Source organism: Microcebus murinus, chromosome X, assembly GCF_040939455.1.
Source record: "Microcebus murinus isolate Inina chromosome X, M.murinus_Inina_mat1.0, whole genome shotgun sequence".
In the NCBI taxonomy this organism is placed as follows: domain Eukaryota; kingdom Metazoa; phylum Chordata; class Mammalia; order Primates; family Cheirogaleidae; genus Microcebus; species Microcebus murinus.
In genome coordinates, this window is record NC_134136.1 from 56,096,477 (window position 1) to 56,102,182 (window position 5,706).

Sequence of the window (5,706 nt, forward strand, 5' to 3'; positions counted from 1 at the left end):
CCTCCCAAGTAACTAAGATTACAGGTGTGTGCCACCATACCTGGCTAATTTTTCTTATTTTTTGTAGAGATGAGGGTCTCACTATGTTCCCCAGGCTAATCTTGAACTCCTGGTCTCAAGCAATCCTCCCAATTTGGCCTCCCAAAGTGCTGAGATTACAACCATGAATCACCATGCCTGACCTCACCCATTTTCTTCTAGATTGTTTATGGTTTTATTTTTCTTGGTTCTTGATCACTCTGGAGCATAGTGGAAGCATAGCCTAGGCTCTGGAGTCAGATGAAGCTGGGACCAGATCTCAGCTCCACCTCTTACTAGGTGTGTGTCCAAAGGCATCTTCAGCTTGTCTATAAAATGGGGATGATAGTAGTTTCTAATTTACAGGGTTGCTTTAAGGATTAAATGAAATAATATTTGTGGAGTTGGCCAGGCGCGGTGGCTCACGCCTGTAATCCTAGCACTCTGGGAGGCCGAGGCAGGCGGATTGCTCGAGGTCAGGAGTTAGAAACCAGCCTGAGCAAGAGCGAGACCCCGTCTCTACTATAAATAGGAAGAAATTAATTGGCCAAGTAATACATACAGAAAAAATTAGCCGGGCATGGTGGCACATGCCTGTAGTCCCAGCTACTCGGGAGGCTGAGGCAGGAGGATTGCTTGAGCCCAGGAGTTTGAGGTTGCTGTGAGCTAGGCTGACGCCATGGCACTCACTCTAGCCAGGGCAACAGAGTGAGACTCTGTCTCAAAAAAAAAAAAATTGTGGAGCAGTTTACTGGGCACCTAGCACATAGCTAGCGCTCAAGCAACTTCAGGCCTGGCGCGGTGGCTCACGCCTGTAATCCTACTACTCTAAGAGGCCGAGGTGGGAGGATCACTTGAGCTCAGGAGTTTGAGACCAGCCTGAGCAAGAGTGAGACCCGTCTCCACTAAAAATAGAAAAAATTTAGCTGGGCAACTAAAAATAGAAAAATTAGCCGGGTGTGATGGTGTGCGCCTATAGTCTCAGATACTCGGGAGGCTGAGGCAGGAGGATCACTTGAGCCCAGGAGTTTGAGGTTGCTATGAGCTAGGGTGATGCCATGGCACTCTAGCCTGGGCAACAGAGAGAGACTCTGTCTCAAAAAAAAAAAAAAAGAAAAGAAAGAAAGAAATAATTAAAATTAAAAGATGACAACCATCCTATTACTAAAAAAAAAAAAAGATTAAAAAAAAAGAAAGAAAGAAAAGAAACTTCAGCAACTGTAATTGACATTTTTGGCTTTGGTTGCTCCGTATGCAAACACCCTGATGATTTGAAGCAAATCCCGAGAAACGCTCCACTTGGCAACTAGGTAGTGGGGATGTGACTCAGGGTCTACCAGCCAGATGCTATCTTTCTCTCTGGACGTTAGAACTTAAGCATTACAGTACTGCAGGGCTGCGGTCCCCAACCCCTAGGCCAGCACCCACCCCCCACCATGGCCTGTTAGGAACCTGGCCACACAGCAGGAGGTGAGCAGTGGGTGAGCAAGGGAAGCTTCATCTGTATTTATAGTCGCTTCTCATAGCTAGCATCACTGCATAAGCTCCGCCTCCTGTCGGATCTGCTGCAGCATTAGAGTCTCATAGGAGTGCGAACTCTACTGTAAACTGCGCGTGCAAGGGATCTAGGTTGAATGCTCCTTATGAGAATCTAATGCTTGATGATCTGAGGTGGAGCTGAGGCGGTGATGCTAGCGCTGGGGAGTGACTGCAAATACAGATTATCATTAGCAGAGAAGTTTGACTGCATAATAAATGTAATGCACTTGAAATCATCCTGAAACCATTGCCCCCACCCTGGTCCGTGGAAAAACTGTCTTCTTTGAAACTGGTCCCTGGTGCTTAAAAGGTTGGGGACTGCTGCTGTAGGGGAGAGCAGCAATTATTCCTGGAGGTCTCAGCAGCCAGGCGACCAAAAGCACATTGGCAAGTCTCTGGAGGGAGAAGTGCTGTCATGGCATCCTAAGCAAGCCAGGCCTGTGGCATGATCCTCACTGTGCCTGCTTCCCCTGGTTCCTACCCTTTTCCTGAGGCTGGTTTTTCACATTTCCAGCCACAGTGAGATCTCCCATAGCCTTCCAGCAAACTCCTTTTCTGCTTATGGTAGACTGAGATTCTGTGGTTTACAACCAAGAACCTGACTAACTGAGCTACTCTGGGACTGAGTTGGGTGGATGGCATAAAGTGTTACCTTTTTTCTCCAAATAATCAGATATCCCCAAACCACTGGTTAAATAATGCATTATTTTCCCACTGATTTGAAACGAATGATATTTTCCATTGAAATGAGCTCTTGCCCTCAGGACTGTCCTGTTGTATAGAATCCCACGCCTCTCCTAGAACCCTAGTGGGTTTTTTAATTCTCTTATCCATAAGGAAAGTTTCTTTTTTTTGACAGAGTCTCGCTTTGTTGCCCAGGCTAGAGTGAGTGCCGTGGCGTCAGCCTAGCTCACAGCAACCTCAAACTCCTGGCTCAAGCAATCCTGCTGCCTCAGCCTCCTGAGTAGCTGGGACTACAGGCATGCACCACCATGCCCGGCTAATTTTTTCTATATATATTAGTTGGCCAATTAATTTCTTTCTATTTATATTAGAGATGGGGTCTCGCTCTTGCTCAGGCTGGTTTCGAACTCCTGACCTCGAGCGATCCGCCCGCCTTGGCCTCCCAGAGTCCTAGGATTACAGGCATGAGCCACCGCGCCCGGCCAGGGAAACTTTCATGTTCTAGAACCCTAGACTTGGAGAAACTCAAAGGCATAAGAGACGTTTACCTAATGAAAAAAGCAATAGCCCAAGTAAAGCACCCAGTCCCCCAGCCCCTCAGTGGCTCCTCATTACGTAATTCTCATTCTTACCAACACCAAAGACAGAAGAGGTTCTATGAACTTTTCCTCCAGATGCAGTAGCTTGATCTGGGCCTCCGGAGGCCTGTCAGTGGCTACAAGTGCTTGCTTCTTGGTCTACTTCTTTTTCCTGGTCTACTTTTTTTTGGTGACATCAAAACTGATTTTGCAGAACAGTGCCATCTCTGGCTGGAAGTGTGGAAACAGGACTAGCCTCCAAAGAATCTTGGAGGAACCCTGCAGTCCAGGCCCAGGGGGCAGGCTAGGGAGTGGGGAGAAGCAAAGATGGAGAGGGGAAGGAGGGGAGGGTCCTCTGCGGCAACAGTTTTGTTGAGTTACAACATGGTACCACAAGGTATGAGAATGTCTTAGCTGCCACTGAGTATGAGGGCAGACACCTGTGGAAATGCCCAAGTGAAAGCACCAATCCCAATAAATGTCTCAGGAAATCATTGAATCTGAATGTGGGGGATGGGGAACAGGTGGTTTACATAACTGTCTTCAGCAAAGACAAGGATATTCCTAGGGTGGTCATGGGTAAAGGACAAAGGAAACAGTAGGCCTGGGAGCTTTTAAAAAGCAATAGGAATCTTCACAATGGACTATTATGTGGCCACTAAAATGATGTTTACAAAGGCCTTTCTTAATAACATGAGGAAATTCTTGTTATAACTTCAAGTTTAAAAAAGGCAAGATATAAAATTGTGTATTGAGCTGAATTGCAAACTATAGGGAAAAACCAGGCATTTAAAAAATTGCTAGAGGCCAGGCGCAGTGGCTCACGCCTGTAATCCTAGCACTCTGGGAGGCCGAGGCGGGCGGATTGCTCCAGGTCAGGAGTTCGAAACTAGCCCGAGCAAGAGCGAGACCCTGTCTCTACTATAAATAGAAAGAAATTAATTGGCCAACTAATATACATGGAAAAAATTAGCCGGGCATGGTGGCGCATGCCTGTAGTCCCAGCTACTCGGGAGGCTGAGACAGAAGGACTGCTTGAGCCCAGGAGTTTGAGGTTGCTGTGAGCTAGGGTGATGCCATGGCACTCACTGTAGCCTGGGCAACAAAGCGAGACTCTGTCTCAAAAAAAAAAAAAAATTGCTAGAGAGGCTGGGCACAGTGGCTCACACCTGTAATCTTAGCACTCTGGGAGGCCAAGACGGGCGGATCACTCAAGGTCAGGAGTTCAAAACCAGCCTGAGCAAGAGCGAGACCCCGTCTCTATTAAAAATAGAAAGAAATTAATTGGCCAACTAAAATTATATATACAAAAAATTAGCCGGGCATGGTGGCGCATGCCTGTAGTCCTAGCTACTCGGGAGGCTGAGGCAGAAGGATCTCTTGAACTAAGGAGTTTAAGGTTGCTGTGAGCTAGGCTGATGCCATGACACTGTAGCCCGGGCAATAGAGTGAGACTCTGTCTCAAAAAAAAAAAATTGCTAGAGTGAAATACATCAAAATGTTAACAGCAATTGACTGTCTTTGGATGGTAGTTATGTAACAATATACTTACAAAATAGTAAGGACTTATTAAGTACCAGGTTCTGTACTTGGCATCTTTCTTAAGTAAAGTTATCACCATGTGTTCACATAATAACCCTGTGAGGCAATTACTCCACTTTACAGAGGAGGAAACTGAGACTCCCAGAGGTTACCTATCTAAAATCCATACAGCGCAGAAGTGGCATAATTAAAAATTATTGATTAAACATGATTTTTTATGCTTTCTGCATTTTCCAAATTTTTTATAATGAGCATGTGCTTTCTGTCTTTTCCCAACTGTCCTTTCCTCATTTAATTAATCCTTCTTGTATTAAGAACAAAGGGAAGCATGTTCTCCTGCTCTTAGAATTTGTGCTTTCTCAGTAGAGTGGATAGCCCCTGGAAGGAAGGGACTCTGTCACCAGTTTTGAGCATAGAGGGGCACTCAGAGATCTCAAAGAGATGTTTATGGAATAAAGGACTGAAGGGAGGAATAAATGAGTAACAGTCACAAAAAGGTTGATCGTGATGATGTTACTGCCTTGTATACAATACACAAGGTGTTTGGTGAGGGGACAGTCTTTCACCAAAACATTGAGAGGGGTGCTATTAAGTCTAAAGTCTTCCTATGAGACTTTGATTTCCTTGCCCTGGGCAACGCAGCCAGCCATTTCTCAAGTGATATTCCTAGCCTTGGAGACCCCATGTTCCAGGCATGCCACCCAATGAGCTTGTAGCTGCCATGTCCCTCCCCCCACTGCAATAGCCCTGTGTTTGTCAGGCCCCAACTCCTAGCGCAGCCCAGGGCAGACTGAGTGGAGAGGGTTCTAAGGTCAGGGAGATGCTGGATTCCCAGAGCCAGCATCTGAACCTAACAGGGAGTTGACTGAATTTGGGAAGTCATCTGAACCTAACAGGGAGTTGACTGAATTTTGGAAGTCATCTGATCCTAACAGGGAGTTGACTGAATTTGCAAACTAAAAGGAATAACAGATAAAGTAATTCACATGATTAGGATGCCAATAAGAAAGGACCTGGATGCCCAAGGAACACCTGACCTGCTCACAGGGACCTGGAATCTGGATTTGGAATTCCTGCCCGTGCTGTCCAACCTGTCCAACCCCACTGATTCCAGTGGTGAGGCCATGTGTGACATGAGAGAGGCGGGCAATGCCAAGGCTCCTCTCAGTGCCCTTGGGCCATACTCACTGAGTGGGTGGCTACCCCCTATCCTTGTGGGGCAGGGGGATAGGGGACAGGATACTGACTTCATTTCCTTCTGGCCCGTGTTTCCTCAATGGAAAAAGCAGGCTGAGGAGAGGTTTCATTGAACTGGTAGCACTTTGGAAAATTATAGCCAATTCTC